This window comes from Adiantum capillus-veneris, chromosome 8 (assembly GCF_014529385.1).
Source record: "Adiantum capillus-veneris isolate H3 chromosome 8, ASM1452938v2, whole genome shotgun sequence".
NCBI classification, from domain to species: Eukaryota; Viridiplantae; Streptophyta; class Polypodiopsida; order Polypodiales; family Pteridaceae; genus Adiantum; species Adiantum capillus-veneris.
Genome location: NC_140938.1, coordinates 100,203,470 through 100,220,456, shown reverse-complemented (window position 1 = coordinate 100,220,456; position 16,987 = coordinate 100,203,470).

The window sequence follows — 16,987 nt, the reverse complement described above, 5'->3', positions numbered from 1 at the left end:
AATGAGTTCACTGCACACAAAGAGCTTGTCATATTTCCATCTTATTATCTTGAGGGTTTATGAATCCTTGCATGTAATAGTCAACCAATGTTCTTGTGCAACAACATTGCAAATATTGTTGAAATATTCAAGAAAGATTTCCTCAGTTGCCTTTTGAAGGGACAATAGGGCCACATTCTTCCATTGCATTGTGCCCATGCATGCTTTGTCATAGATTGTTTGGAGGATGTAGTGGACAAACACCTAAAGAGATGGCTACATGCCACACTTCACTGTATTCTATCTTTTTTTCTAAAGAAGCCTTGTAAATTGCAAGTAATGATTTTGAAGTGTAATCTAGCCCATTATTCTGTATTGCCCGCTCAAAACCTACAAGCCTTGTAAAGTGGCAGGAAAGGTCCCAAGATTTTGGGTCAAAACCCTTAGTTTGAAAGATAACATTATCATTATCTCAAAGGTTTTTTTGGACGTCGACTGTGAGCTGTAAGTCTGCTACATATTGTAATCAAATTTTCTCTTTGATTGGTAACCAGAAATCAATTCCGATTAGTGCATTGTGTTCCTTGTCTCTTGCTCTTTAATCTAAGTGTAACCATTCTCACTTTTGTTGTGCTTCGTGACAAATTTTTTGTGAGATAAATGCTGGATTTGAGTGCTAAAATGGTTATTTTTTAATGTTTTGACCTTGTAAGAGTGTTTCTATGTTATAGAGCTACCTTTTTGAATAGTTTTGTTACAGTTTTTTGCACATATTTTGGGATGGATCGTGATTTTGGTACCTTCTCGGATGACCACATAACTTGGTAGGGTTGTGCCTTTAGGTGTTGTTATACTCCTCCTTAAGTCTCATTGCAATCCAACACTGTTTGGATGTCAAAAAGGCGTGATAACCTAGAGCGATGAGATTGGACATAGGCAGATTTCTGAACTAGAGAGTGCTATATTTTCTAAAAGTAGTTAATCACGCTTTGTAGGTTCACTTATTGAGACTGGCAATCTCAAAGAGTCTCCATGCCCCATCCCCAGCCGCTTCCCTGAGTATTGACATATGTTAGTGCCAGATAGTTATGATGTAGATGTCCGTCGTGAGGACCCACGAACATTGGCACCATTGCCGTGGATTACAATCCTTAGGTGGTGAATGACCTAGTCGTACGGAAAAATATCCTTTTCAGAGATTTTGACAACCATTCCATTTACACTTAGACAGTAAAGTAGCTAGACGAGGGTTTAGTGCTTGGTAGAGATTGGAGTCAAGGACTAACCATTTCAGGAGCAAGGAGAGTTGTGACCAAGATATCAAAGGCATCTCATTCTTTGTTTTTCTCTATGCTTGGTAAGGGCTGCTTATCCGTCCATTACATTGTTATTTTTGCACTGTTTTATTCATTTTATGTTCCTAGATCCCCATTTATTTAACCTAGGTCATTAAATAACAACTTCAACCATCAAATGGGGCTGAAAGCATCATGGTAAAAACTATCTGGAACCATATTTTGGTACAAAAGATCATATCTCTAAAAAAGTGCAAATTTGATGGTCAGAGCATCAAACTTGAATCAAACCCAAAAAGACCTTGAAAAAAGGGATAACCAGGCTTGCATGAAACTATTTGAACAAATGTTTCTCAATTTTGTAGAGGAACATGGATCACAATCCATGTACCTCTGTGACAAATTGACTAAAAATTGTCACCCATTGTTTGGCCTTGCTTCCAGATACCAAAATCCTGAGTTTGACAAGGAATAGACTACTAAAGTACATCCAAACTCAAGAAATAGAAACTCATTTTTTTGGCTTGCTTCTAGATACCAAAATCATGAGTTTGACAAAAAATCGACTGCTAAAGTACATCCAAAATCTGCAAAAAAACTTGGAAATCTAGTAAACACTTGGAAAATTGATTTTTTTAGAGTTCCAAATTCAAAAAGGGGTGAGATTTGGCTTCTATAGAGGATAGGGAACCTGCAGGACCAAAATTCTTTCAAAGTGCTTCCCAACATGGATCGCGATCCATGTACTTGGTAGACATTTTGAGCTAGTATTTAACCAGTGCATCCCTTATAACTAGTGGATCAACTTTTCCAAAAGAAAAAAAGTACAAAAAATTGATCAAAACACCAAAAAACAGCTGATAGCCAAAAATCGCAAAGAAGACACAAAATTTTGCTTTTAGTTGAAACACCTTATTAATGAATTTGGAAATTTCTCAATTCCAACTTTCAAAACAAGCTTAAGATTTGACCACATGGCCAAATCTTAGCCAAAGTTTTGAGAGCATGGCTCAAAAGATCTTTTCAAGTACTACCTTGTGGAAGGTTTTGACATTAATTTTTTTTTTAGATTTGTTCACATGGCCAAATCTTCATGATATTGGTGATTCCCGAATTGGCTCTAAAGTCTCAAAATCTCTAATATGGTTTTTTGAGCAAAAATGGCTCAAATCCAAAAAGATTTGGGGAAGAGTGTCACCATAACCAAGACTATAAGCTGACCAAATCTTATGTCAAAATGAGGTCAAACATGGATCGCGATCCATGTACCAAGATTTTGAGCTGAAATTTGATAAGTGGATAACTAGTAAAATTTGAAAAACATTTCCCAAAAGAAAAGAACCATTGGAAAAAAGTTTATCAAAGAGGTGGAAAACACCAAAAGCAGCTGATAGTTGAAAACCGACAGAATAGACTTTAAAATTCATTTTTGGCTGGAAAAAACTAGTTCATTTCAAAACCTTTGATACCCTCACATCTTGTAATTATGCTGATCCTAATGGTATCAAGAAAAGGCAAGTTGGCTTCCCAACATGGATCGTGATCCATGTACTTTTCATGAAATTCTGAACAAAAATTGGATCATTAAGGAGCTTAAACCATTTTAAACAAAAAGTCCCAAAGAAAGGAAGTGAAAAGAAATCCAAAAGAAGGTCAAAAAGGGAAAAATTAGTTCAGATCAAAAACCACATAAATGGGCTAGGGTTGGACTTTTGACCACCCTAAATAGACCCAAACTTTGCAAAAAGTAAAGAGTTGAGATCTTTAGACCAAGATCTAGGTGTGGAATCAAAATCACCCCATTTGGCCACTGAGGTACATGGATTGCGATCCATGTTCCTCTTAGAGATACTGAGACCATAACTTCACCACAGCCAATGATAGTCTCCAAGACCCTAGTGGTCTTTTCAAAATTGAAATTGGACTTAAGTTGTGGATGTCACAAGCAAAACTGTGAAGTTAATGAAAGTGTTAGATAAGATTTTGTCGATTGTAAGCTTGGACTAACAAGAGCGACTGTAAACTCATAGCTATCAAGCACTTTTATAGGGTGTAGTAGCTAGGGAGTGTGGTCCAACAAGTAAGTCAAACCATAGAAAATACAAGGCAGCCAATGAGGTAACAAGGTTGGGGTTTTGTAAGATCAATTCTTTATGTATTTGTGATCAAGATGATTGTACAAGAATATGAATCAAGCCTACGAGACCAAGTGAGAAATATTTCAATTGAAGAGAGTGTGAATCAAAATCCACTGTATTTGCTAGAAGCCATTTTAGAGGAAAGTTTGTCTGATGTATCATTGAAAATATCATATACCATAATGGCCTAGGGATTCAATAGAGTGAGCTTTAAGGAAGGAACTTCTACGGGGGCAGGTCCTTCTCGATGTCAAGCTTTTGTATCTAAAATTTCAATTGGAGAACGAGCTTAAAGCTAAAATCTATAAGGATGGAATGGATCGCTACTATGTTAAGATGGAAAAAAAGCTAAGCAGGTTCAAGGACCATGTAGATGTGGACTATAACAAAGAAATATACTTTGATCGGGAAGGAATGATGTATCTAGTTGTGCATAACCCCTTTATTGTGGACAAATAGGGGTTGTGCGCTCCTTGCCGCACTGTCGAAGCAAGGGCCTTGCCTAACACTGTGTGCGAGCCACAGACCGCTCCAAGCACACAACTAGCTTAACTAGTAAGCTCAAAAGAGGGCAATGGTGTGTCACTCACCGCTCTATGCTCCTGCCGTGGAGGATTCCTCGCCGCGAAGAAGAAGGAGACACCGCTACGTCGCGCTCAACCGCTTTACCACCGTCATGCCGCCGCAATGATCGATCGCTCTCTCTCTCTCTCTCTCTCACACACACACACACACACACACACACACACACACACACACACACACACACACACACACACACACACACACACACACACACATACACACACACACACACAAGGAGGTGAAGAAGAAGAAGATGGAGATGGAGATGGAGCAAGAGCACTCTTCTATTGCACAAATGAGAGAATAAGTGAATTTTAGGTTTAGTTGGCTTTTATATGAGCTCACCCCATTCACACTTGGGCACCCATGCTTAGCCAACTAATCCCTTGAATGTCCCAGTTAGAGTGCGCCTCTCATCGGCAATCACTCTTACCCTTTTCCTATTGGTCCGACAAGCCCGGTACCTGACTCTACCAAATACATAATACACGTCCGTCGTAGGTGATGGGGTGTCCGTGAGCCATGAGGGTTAACATGCCCCCCTTCCTGATGTAGATTCTGTCCTCGGAAGCTATTGAGTTGAAGCTCGTTCGTCGAGGTGGAAGAGCATTTGAGATGAATGTCCTTAGCCTTCTTCAGTCACTGCAAAATCAAACAACATTGGCACAGTAATTGCATTCTCATAAGTGATTAAAAAGCATATGCAGTTTTAGGTAGACAAATTGATTGGTAAAAGAATTTCAAACAATTTGTCAGCAATGAACATTAAATTGCAATGTAATCAAATGCACAAACAGATGTAAAGGTAAAAAATTAAACAAGTCTGGGGTCGCTAATTTGACGGTCGAAAGGCACTAGAGATCGAATATTAATACCATGGGTAAGCTTCTTAATTTTTTGTGGTCAATTAAGTTGTCTAATCGCGAGAGCCAAGTATTCATGTTCAAGGGCTGACTAGAGGCTATACCTAGAGGACCTTGTAGTTAAGCTACGATAAAAGGAATTTCTCATGAAATCATTGCCTGACTGATTACCTTTTCTTTGACCCCCCAAAGTGTTTTCATAGTGATTCAATTTGATGTGTGTGCTTATTTTGTATGCCTTGGGTTTTTTGCTTTTCAAGGAAAAGCGCCCACACTGGGAACCTCTAGGGCTCTAGTACCATAGGCAATACATGTGAGTGAAGTACCAAATCAAGCTGAGATTTCTCTTCCAGCTTAAGATTTTACAGTGTGGCACTTTGATTTTTTGTTTGTTCATTTTCATCATTTTAATTTTGTAACTTTGGGGGGTCCTATAACACTGATACACCTCCCCAGGCTCATCACACTAGTAAACTCCCTTTATAATACTTAAGCTAAAGGTCAATAGGGTCAAGCCCACTAGAAAGCCCTAGTGCATTTCACACAATGCTTCCTAAATCGGATTAAGAACCTAAGTAACCATTGATTATTAGGAAGGCATTCCCCATGGTATTAAGAGAAGATCTCTAACACCTAACTTGGTCAAACTAGCTTAGTCGGACTGCTTGATTTTTAAACCTAGACAAGTGATTATGACAAAAGATTACATTGAATTAAATGTTTGATACTAAGCAAATGTTTGATACTAAGCAAATGCGGTGAATATTAGGCTACCAATCACAATTAAAGCAGACAATCATAGATGCAAAAAAGATAAGGGGCAATGCTAATGGACAAGAAACACCTGTTTGTGTCGATGGTCGCGCTTGATTTGAAGAGTGAGACGAGATAAAGATTCCATGAAGGTCCAAATCCTATCAATAGCAACACGCTCCTGTACACACTAGGAAACAAAAGGAATACCTCCAGGAGGCACATTAGTGGGAAAAGGTACCAACACTTATTGAACCTAATTATTTTCACTCCCCCTAGAGAGTCAAGGGAATAGGATATTGTAGAGGTTGGGGGGAAACCCTAAGGCTAAACCCATATCCTCGTCGTCGAGATAAACAAAGTCATCATCCATGAGACCATATGTGCCATCCGTGTAGTCCTGTACATTTTCTTCTTAATCATAGGTGCCCATGTTTACTAAGAAGGTCACTAGACACCTATAGTCATCTTGGTCAAAAGGGTAGGCTTGTGAAATGGAAGAAACGCTCTCTACTAAGTATGGATCAGACGTGGTCAAGAGACGTATCAGCCATTCTAACTCCTCAAAATTCCTCTCACATGCTAGCGTACCTATCAAATCCCATTCACATGCAAGCACTGGAAAGACCATGTGAAATATTTGTGAAAAGTAACGAGGGTATCTCTCACCCAAGGCAGGAGTGGATGATTCTAGCGTACTAGCCATATCTATACACGCAAATAGATGATGGTTAGAGTGCAAATATTACAAGGGTCGTGTTCTTGTGCATAATTTGTTTTTATGATTTGTGTTATGGCTCTTGCTCTTTTACTTTTTTATCTTGTTTTTGTGAGTATAAGGCTTTATATATACATTCCCTAAGATTGGAGATTAAGAGGTCAGGGAGAAAGTTTGAGAGGGAAGCAAGTGAATAATGGATGTCCACAAACACTCCCCCCTTCCTTGGGTAGATCATATCGTTTGAAATGATGTCGTCACCCTTTGAAATTAGTTGTTCCAAGTTGTTATAGGTGAAGATTTTTGCTAGTAGTTTTCTATTACCTTAGGTGCCTCGTCGAGTTGCAAGGGTGGTAAGGTACTCTCCCAGGATCGAACTTGAAGTGGTTCATTAGGTGATTCTTGAACACTGGAAGGTGTGGATTCCTTTGTAGCTTCATAGAGGTCCACTATTGTAGGTGGAGGCTATGTAGAAGCTTTTACCTCTATGGATGTATTACATGAAGAGCTAGAAGCTTCATGGAACTCCCCCCTTCCTGAGCTAGGTGGAATAAATTGGTTTTGCCTTGGAGCCCAAACTAGCTCTAGACTAGGTGTGTAGCATTCTGTGATCTTTCCCTTCCCACGCTCTTTGGGTGGAAAACCATTAACTAAGAAGTTAACAATCTTTTCACTCCATTCAGGCATTGTCTCAACAATGAACAAAGGAGTATCAGGCAATTCATCATCAACCCCCGTAGGAGCTTCGCCATTAGGGATACGAGATAAATGATCTGCCATGACATGTTTTCTCCCAGGCCTCACAACAACGGTGAAGTCAAACTCAAGAAGAATTAACAACCATCGTGTAATTCGACCTGTGGAACACGGCTTGTTTACCAAATATAGAAATGCTTGATGATCCACATAAAACACAAACTTGGTAGCAAGAAGGTAATAGCAAAATTTCTTTACTGCGTAAATCATAGCTAGACCTTCGTGCTCTGTAGTAGTGTAGTTCATCTCGGCATCATTTAATTGGCGACTTGCAAAGCTAATAGGGTAGTCCAATTTATGTTCTCCTGGTTGAGTTAGAACACACCCAATAGCAAAGTGTGATGCATCAATATGCACATGAAAAGGTACATTCCAATCAGGTGTTCGCAAGATTGGAGCACTTGTTAGGGCCTTCTTTAATAACTCATAAGATTGATGACATTCGTCCGTCCAGTGAAACTCGATAAGAAGCTTGTACAATGGACGTGCTATCTCGGCAAAGTTTAAAATAAACCTTCGATAATAACCAACATGGCCCATAAATCTTTGAACTCCTTTATAGTTCGTAGGTGGTGGCAAATCGGCAATGGCTTTAATCTTACTCTCATCTATGGATATCCCGTTCTTGGACACTATATGCCCTAGAATGACTCCATGCTTAACCCAAAATTGGCATTTGAAAGCGTTCAATGAGATGCGATAAAATGTGCACCTTTCAAATATTTTTCGTAGATATAACAAATGCTTCTCCCAAGAAGAATAAACACAAAGGTCGTCTAGGAAAGCTTCACAAAACTCCCTTAGAAATTCTTTAAACGCAATGTTTATTAATCGTTGGAATGTAGTAGGGGCATTTGTTAAGCCAAAAGCCATAACACGAAATGCAAACACTCTAAACTCTATGATAAAAGCAGTTTTAGCTTGGTCCTCTAATGCAATTGTGATTTGATTGTAACCAGAGTACCCATCTAAAAATCTATAAGCTTCCTTGCCCGCAACTCTCTCAAGCACATGTTCTGAATATGGCAAGGGATAATGATCTCTCCTAGTAGCTGCATTAACTTTCTTGAGGTCCACGCACACTCTTAGTTTCCCATTCTTTTTTGGCACAATGACTATTGGAGAAACCCATTCTGAGTGCTCAATAGGGTATATGAATCCACATTGGATAAGTTTTTCAATCTCCTCTTGTACAATTTTGGCGTACTTAGGATTCATTGGATAGGGTCGTTGCTGGACGGGTTTAGCAGTGTTGATCATGGGAATTGTATGTTGCACCACAGAAGGTGGAACGCCCTTCATGTCATGATATGTCCAAGCAAAGATATCCTTGTATTCCTTGAGGAGCTCCTTAAGTACAGCCTCTTCAGTTTCGGTAAGGTCTTGAGCAATAAAGACTGGTTTAGACTCCTCACCTGGTTCTGCTAATTCTATCTCTTTAACTATCGCTGGAACATCATAGATTCCACTGCTTCCATTGGTAGGTATTCGTTGGGCTTTGGCATACACAACCTTTTGCTCTCCCGTGGTATAAGATTTGAAATGTTCAGGAGCTGTATGTAAGTCATCAGGCTCTTGTCCTGACAGAGACCTTTCTTTTAGTTCTGCCTCCTTTTGTTGTTGTGCTAACTCTCGGTTTTGACGTCTTCTTATAGTTCGACTCAATTTCAGCTCTGTAACCTCCAATTGACCAAGGTCAATGGGTCGCGGGCTGCACCACATGACACTCTGGAGATGTTCACCCCAATTGTCTACTAGCTTTCGATGAGCATCACATGCCCCTAAATAGCTAAGCCATTCTGCAGTAGATCTTTCCTTGTTTATCCTAGCTCTCACATTTGCTTGATATCATCGTCTCTTATATGACCTTTGTTTCTTGTTAAGGTTTTGATTTTGGTAAATGTTTGAACTCGACTCGCCTGATAGGTCTTTGCTTGTATCTTCTTCACTCTCATATAAATTACCATAGATGGTCGTACTAGGCCTTGAGTGTTCAGTTTCTATACTTGGTTCACTCGATGTTTCCTCAGGTTGTTCTGAATCCATTTCTCCCTGAGATTCCGTTTCTGATGTGTATTGGCCTGAAGCCTTTGAGGAATCATCGGTTTCACTCTCAGGTAGGTGTGCCTCTTTCTTATCATCGGATGTTACATGCGCTACACCTAACATGTTTACTGGTGCAATGTGTGATATCTCTTCCCCATCTGGTGTTACCCAGGTTGTTCCTCTAGCTCCCCATGTATCTATAGTTGCCGCTAGGTGTACCCAATCAACATTGTCTGACTCAGCCATTCCGGGTAGGATATCCATATAAGGAGAGTTCTCCCCAACATCCGTGTCTTCGTTACATGTGCAACAATACTGTAATGGAGCTGAGTGAATTGTTGTGTCTGATCGATTATCAATGATGAATTTATTTCCTAGAGGATGCGTTCGACACTTAAAAGATCAACTCGAATGAGAGAGTCTTGGAACTGTAAGTAGACGTGGTTTTTGGACCAATCATGCACCATTTTTTCTTCCCTCATGAATGGACGCCCTAAGATCATTTCAAATGACATAGGATTCTTGGAAAAATCCATAACAATGAAAGTCTGCCTTACCTTGTGTCCCAAGACCTTGATTCTGAGATCCTTTAGCATTCCAATAGGCGTAACAATAGAGCCATTAGCCATTTTTACCACTATGCTTGTGGCTTCAAGGTGAGGTCGCCCCATAGACTCCCAACAACTCTTTGTCACCATGCTGACTCCCGCACCACCGTCAAGGACCCCCTTGTTAACGGGTACTTCAATTACAGATTCATGTCCCGCTAGGTCAGATGGTGGTGCTAAATGTTCCTCATCATTCATTACCAAGTCAGGTTTGTTCATATGTGCAAAGTGTGGTAATCCGGCCTGTAATTCTCCATTGAGGAAGGCTCGAAGAGCTGAGACTAGCTCGGGGTCTTTATATAGTTTGGACATGATGGTGGTTCTAACTTCTGAAGACATGAAATCCATCAATTTGGCAACATTTAATGGCATCTTGTGGGACGTAGGACCCTGACAAGAGAATGGTGAAGATGGAATCTCCACTTCCTCAAGGGGGTCGGGCATTCCCTCACCAAACATTCTCTCTAGTAGGAAAGGTGTGTGTCCACTTTCAGATGTCCTACCCTCACTCTCTTCCCGAATCATACTGGGTATAGCTAACGGCCTGTAGTTCTTGTGAGGTTGAACTTGTGTGGGAAACACTGTGTCCGACATCTGGATATGTTTGGGTTCAGGTTCTAATGTTCGTTGAGTTTCTTCCACCAAACCCCTCAGTTGTTGGACTCGTTCAATTTCCACTGTTGGGTTTGGATAGGTTCCAATCTTTCTCTTGCAATCCTCATTTTTTTTTCTCTCGTGGCTTATCTTGGGGGTTCACAACTGGGTGGTTTAACTTTGAATACTCTTTTGGTGTTCGTCGTAATTCCCTCTCGTGATCCTCCTCACTGGCTTTTTCCTTTGTAGTAAGAGTTTTGGTCTCCGTGGTCTCTATCGAATCTGAGTCATCCTCGGGGTCATTCATATACACAGGATCCTCTCTTGTCCCTATGTTAGTCTTTGAACTAGGTTTTGAGCTAGAAGCATTAAGGGATTTCTTTCTTCGTGTTTTCTTCTTTCTCGCTCGGCCAATGGATGCAACATCTCTCTCTTCGAGGATGTAATTTTGCTTTTGGAGCATCGACCGTGTGAGTGCATTCACTGGTGCTATGTTTATGGTTGGTGGTGTCCCATCAACAATCTCTATTAAGTTCAATGGTGTGATTTTTGGTGCGTTTGGATTGTTAGGACACTGTGCGATCAAATGATCTATGCCACAACGATTACAAGTGAGTATTGGCATTGCCAATGCACTCCCTTGACTTGTTTGCATTAGTGCAGAATTCTTTTGCATTCTAATGGGGCACTCAGCTACTCGATGTGGTCCACCACATTTGTAGCACTGAAGAGGTGGTCTCCTGGCAAAACTATTAATGTTTTGGCCTCTTGCTGCTAGCGCAGTAGCTTGATATACCGGTTTTATTTGTCCCCAATGGTCTTCCATATAGTACATGGGACACTCCTCAAGCATGTCGACTCCATAGGTGATACTAGAGTCTATGTTCTCTTTGCAATCTACATAAGTACTAGATGACTCGCAACCTATTTGGTTCATAGGTGTAACTCTTGGATGAGGGGGTTGCGGTCCTAGCACTGGAGGTGGCAACGGTGTGGTTTGGACCACATTTTGGGTTCTAGGGACCATGTGCTGTAATGGCAACTGTTTCTCCATGGGTGGGGTAGGCATCGATGCAGGAACTCGAGGTGAGTTTGCCCAAGCTATAGGCGGTCTATTTTCCATGATGCGTTTAAGCATTAGGCAATCCTTCGCTTGATGGCCATACCTACCACACGCGTTACAAGTCCCGTTAAACTTTACTCTGAAAGTAGGGCATTCACTCGTAGTATGTGGGCCCAAGCAGATTGAGCACCATTGCTGCTCCCTTCTTGGATACATATGAGTGTTTTGTGGAGCACGATTACCCCTAAGGCTTTCTTGGATGGCCTTGGTGAGATCTGCCAAAGTCATCTCACATATCGTTTTCTCTTTCACGATTGGCTTTATCTTCATTGGCTCATGCCCTGATGCTTGCGAGCTACTAGACTTCGGCTCGGCAGACACTCTTTCTCCTGCAATCATTAAATTATCCTCCAATTGGATTGCATTCATGGTGACTACTTCCCAAGTAGTGATACCTCTAATCACTAGGCCATTATAAATACTTTCATGTGGTAGTCCCCTAATGAATCTATCAAGCAATTGGTTGTTGTTGAATCGCTCGTTTGGATTGCATCGAGAATTCAAATTCTTTAGGCGACTAATGAAGTCTCTCACGGATTCACCTTCTTCTCGTTGGGCTTTCTGGAGCTGAGAGGCTACACCCCAAAGTACTCCCTCTCGTATGTATTCTTTTAAGAACAGTCTCCTAAGAGTAGAGTAGATCGTTTTCTCTTCTACTCGTAAGGTTCTATACCAATCTCCAGCCTTTCCGCTTAGGGTCAAACTCAAAGCCTTACACTTATGTAGCTCATTGTGCTCTTCCAAGGAATCGCACACATGTTCAAAGACTTCCATATGCTTTCTAGCATCTCCGTCTCCATTGAATTTCTGTGTGAGCTTAGCTACTTGAACTGCCTTGCTCCTAGGCTCTCTATCAGGTGCACTACGCATGTTTTCCGCAATAGAGCGACCGATAGTTTGAGCAAATGCTGCCAAATCTCCTATTTGAGCAGGTATAATGGGTGTATGTGCTCTTGGAACCACATGTGAGATGGGAGTTGGCCTTGGCCTTGGCATACGCGCGGCTCTTGGGTCCCATATTTCGTATGGTGGTGTACCAGGCTATGATGTGTTACCCTATTACATGGTAAGCGTTGTACCAGAAAAAGCGACGGTAGAACCTCTAGAACAAGAAGAGTTTTACAACTCCTCTGAATACTTGGAAGTAAATGATGATGCAGATAATGAGTGTTCAGACACCTCAAGTGAGCGTGGAAATGAAACCGAGAATATCAAGTTTTATGATTTTGCTAATCAACACCCTTCACGCCAAGAACGCTATAGGAGGAAACGAGCAGGAAACAAAGCGAGAGAGAACCTGATGCCCAGGATAAAGGGTAAAACTCACTATTTGATGCTTGTAAAAGCAGAGGATTGTGTAAAAGATCAAATATCAGGAGGATTCTCAAAACATCAAAAAGAAAGAACGTGAGAGAAAATAAAACAAGTACGAAAAGCTCAAACCGAAACAAAATCACAAAAATAAAAAAAAGAAACAACAGAAATGGCATGGCTCCACTTGTATAAGAGCTTGGATAATGCCATTGGGGATTGTAAGCTCTTAGAATAATCGGAGGTGTAGGAGCTACATGAGGCTGAGGTACGACAGGTGCACATGATTGATACATACATGTAGGTATAGTTGGGGGAACTGCGCTACTAGGCATCGGCGCAGTGTTAACAAATGAACTCCATGGTGTACTTCTTGTCATGCTCACCACTGGGATATGCATGGTAGCCGTAGTGTCATTAAGAGAAAGATGAGCTAGATCTGGGAAGGTAAAGCTGCCACTTGTGGGCTCAGATTGTACTGAGGTTCCTGGCGAAACAACATATGGAGGATCAATGGGGCTCACTGAGGGAGTCTCCATTTGTGATAGGGTTGGTTGGTTGGCCTTTCCCGTATCCAAGAATCTCATTAGGCTTGTTGAAGGCATGTTGATCCCTGTGTTCTGTCTTTCTAACTCGACAATCCTATGGAGGACATCACAGACTTTCTGTTGTTGCTCATCTATGCTAGTAGCACCCGATGTGGATTGTAGAGCATCTAACCAACCCACATGATAGGTGTGTCCTGTGTAACGATCAGTTAAAGCTTCTTCTTGTAGTTCATACTCCCAATTTTTGTTTAGGAATATCCCATCTAGGCCTGGCATGCTGGAGGTTTCCCTCGAAGTGGAAGCATTATTGCTCCCCATCGCTTGCCCCTCCGTGACTGCTACCTTGGGAGCACTCGGTTGCTCGACTGGCATGATTGTTGTCATAGGAGCCTTTTCTTTCAGGGATCGACTTTGTTCCAGCCTTCGTAGGTTCTCAATTCCCCTCTCCCTTGTTGCTTGCATATAGCGTTCGATCTCTTGTACTTCGGCAAGACTTCTACCATCGGGTAGTAGAACCTCAGAGGGAGATAGTCCTAAAGGATCAGGAGGTGCAGTGGATGGAACGTTCACATGCACACTCTCAAGAAGCATAGGGTCTATTTTAGGCATGAATGACGAATTTACTTCCCCACTCCCTTCATTTATTTCATTAACCGCATGTTCGGAGCGAGTAGCTCTACTAAGGGTCTCTTTTAAGCGGCTAAACACGCTGGACCCGGGCCGTGGGCCCATGGCATGCATGTCTTGACTTGAACTATCAGGGTTTGGTGTAGGATACCCCTCCATGACTTCGTAGTTAGAGGAAGAATCACTAGACGCGATATGAGGATCTTGGGTCGCGCTACCTTGAGTCCAGGCCGAAGGTCCAGAACCTAGGGTGAAGGAATAATGTGTGCCCGCGTAAATGGAGGCACTACCAATATGCTCGTGCTCTAACACTCTTCCAGAGCGTAGGTTCATATGACTTGGATTCCCTAGAAGTGTCAGTGAGTGCCCATGAAGGCTGCTCACCTAGTAATTTTGGGTGTTTTGCAACCCAAGTCTTTTCTTATTTATTTATTTTTTGATTTTTTGGTCTCTTTTTTTCTGACCCAGCTATAGAATAGAACGTATGATAGCTCAAAACGAGCGTCTCGGTGAGAGGGACATGCTGTGCTTTACAGCCCTCTGTTTGGTCACTTTATGCCCTCGGAATCCCTAAAACCATCAATTTCTAGTAGGGAACTAGGCCCAAATTAGAAAGTCTAAGGGTGTAAGTGGGAAGAGAAGGGAGGAGAGTGGAGGACTTGCCCCACATGCTCTCATTCCCTCTTGGGGGGGTAGGGTATATATATAAGAGTGAGTCTAGTATATATCATAAGACTGAGGACTGAGGCCTGGGCCTGGGCTTGGGCTTGGGCAAACGATCCCGATCAAAATTTTAGTGTAGCCCCCTAGTCACTCACGCTTATTTTATTTTATTTTTCATTTTTTTGTTTTTAAAGGCGACGACCGCGCGCGGTTTAGGTGACCCTTTCTTGGCCACACACACTGTCAACACCTACCTAACCTCTCTGTCAACAGCTCACAGACAGCTCACTACCTTATCTACTTACTAACAGTGCTGCTAACCACTAACTAATCTACTAACTAATTTGTTAACGACTCTGCTAACTGCTTACTGACAGTGGGCTAACTGTCCACCTACTTCCTCTCTCACTACCTTACTGTGCAAAGACTGTGTGCAGGCAAACCTTGACAGAAAACTGTGTACAGACTGTGTGCAAACAGAAATTGCTAACAGCCTTCCTACTTATTCATTCACTGCCAACAAGCTAACGACTACTAATTGTGCAAAGACTGTGTGCAAACAGAAAACACAACATTATGCAGAAATCACAGAACTTGAAGACAATACAGAAATTAACAACTTGCAGAAAAATAACTCATTCCTCTTCCTCTTCCTCTTCTTTCCTACTACAAACAACTCATAGGAGAAGCACAAAGTGCCTCTTGGGCTTAGTGCAGGGCGAATCCCCAGCAGCGACGCCAAAAATGTGCGCTCCTTGCCGCATTATCGAAGCAAGGGCCTTGCCTAACACTGTGTGCGAGCCACAGACGGCTCCAAGCACACAACTAGCTTAACTAGTAAGCCCAAAAGAGGGAATTGGTGTGTCACTCACCGCTCTATGCTCCTGCCGTGGAGGATTCCTCGCCGTGAAGAAGAAGGAGACGCCGCTATGTCGAACTCAACCGCTTCACCACCGCAATGCTCGATCGCTCTCTCTCTCTCTCTCTCTCTCTCTCACACACACACACACACACACACACACACACACACACACACACACACACACACACACACACACACACACACACACACACACACACACACACACACACAAGGAGGTGAAGAAGAAGAAGATGGAGATGGAGATGGAGCAAGAGCATTCTTCTATTGCACAAATGAGAGAATAAGTGAATTTTAGGTTTAGTTGGCTTTTATATGAGCTCACCCCATTCACACTTGGGCACCCATGCTTAGCCAACTAATCCCTTGAATGTCCCAGTTAGAGTGCGCATCTCATCGGCGATCACTCTTACCCTTTTCCTATTGGTCCGACAAGCCCGGTACCTGACTCTACCAAATACATAATACACGTCCGTCGTAGGTGATGGGGTGTCCATGAGCCGTGAGGGTTAACATGGGTTGACTGGCACCAAGGACAAAGTAGAGGAGGAGTTAGTGGATGAACCACCCAAGTTGGACAAGCAAAATACCGTGCTCATGCGCACTAACGAGACAGAGCAGCTTGATATAGACAACACTTACGTGGGGCTATGTAAATTCAATAATGGAGAACAAACACTCTATTATAGATGGATGAGCCCCACATCGAGGAGCTGACCAACCACAAAATATTATATGTTTTTACATACATAGAGGTAAGAAATATCCAAGTGGTCATGAGGGATAAGCATGGCCATAAATACTCTCCTATATATTGTAAGGAGTTAAAGTGGTATACATACTTTGGTGGACCACTCCATTAATATTATTTAACCCTCAAGCAAGTTAGACCCACGATAACTTAAACGAGACCAGAAATTGGATACGTAAGTCTAGTAAGAACAAGAGTGGAAGATTCATATGGGAATTGATGATTCTCGAATGTAGGACCCATGGGATCATTGGGGTCTAGAGTTTCTTTGAACACACACAGAGGCAGTGAAGCACCTAATTTGACTTATGTAACTAGACTCCCCTTTGACTGTTACACGAGATCAAATAGAACGACCGGATGAAAGAATAGCAGAGATGACACCAATTGTAATTCCAAGGGGATAATATGAAACTAGAGAGACCACATCAAGAGGATCGGGCCGAGGCTAGACACATGCGGCCCTCTCAGGTGGCCAAGTGTGTACCCAAAAAGTATAGTGGGTCGTGGGATCCATATGCACATGTTTCAATCTTCAAACAAGTGTTGAGGACTGAGCAAATAACGGATTTCCGTACTCAGTATGAAGGACTTGGATTGATCCTAGAAGGAACAACCGTAGCCTGGATCTAACCATTAAACATTCATGATTTTCCAACATAGAACAGCTTCTATGATAATTTTGACAGAAGAAGTCTCAAAGAGAGGGATGAAGCATAATACGGTCTCCCAAGTCTATGCATTTTGAC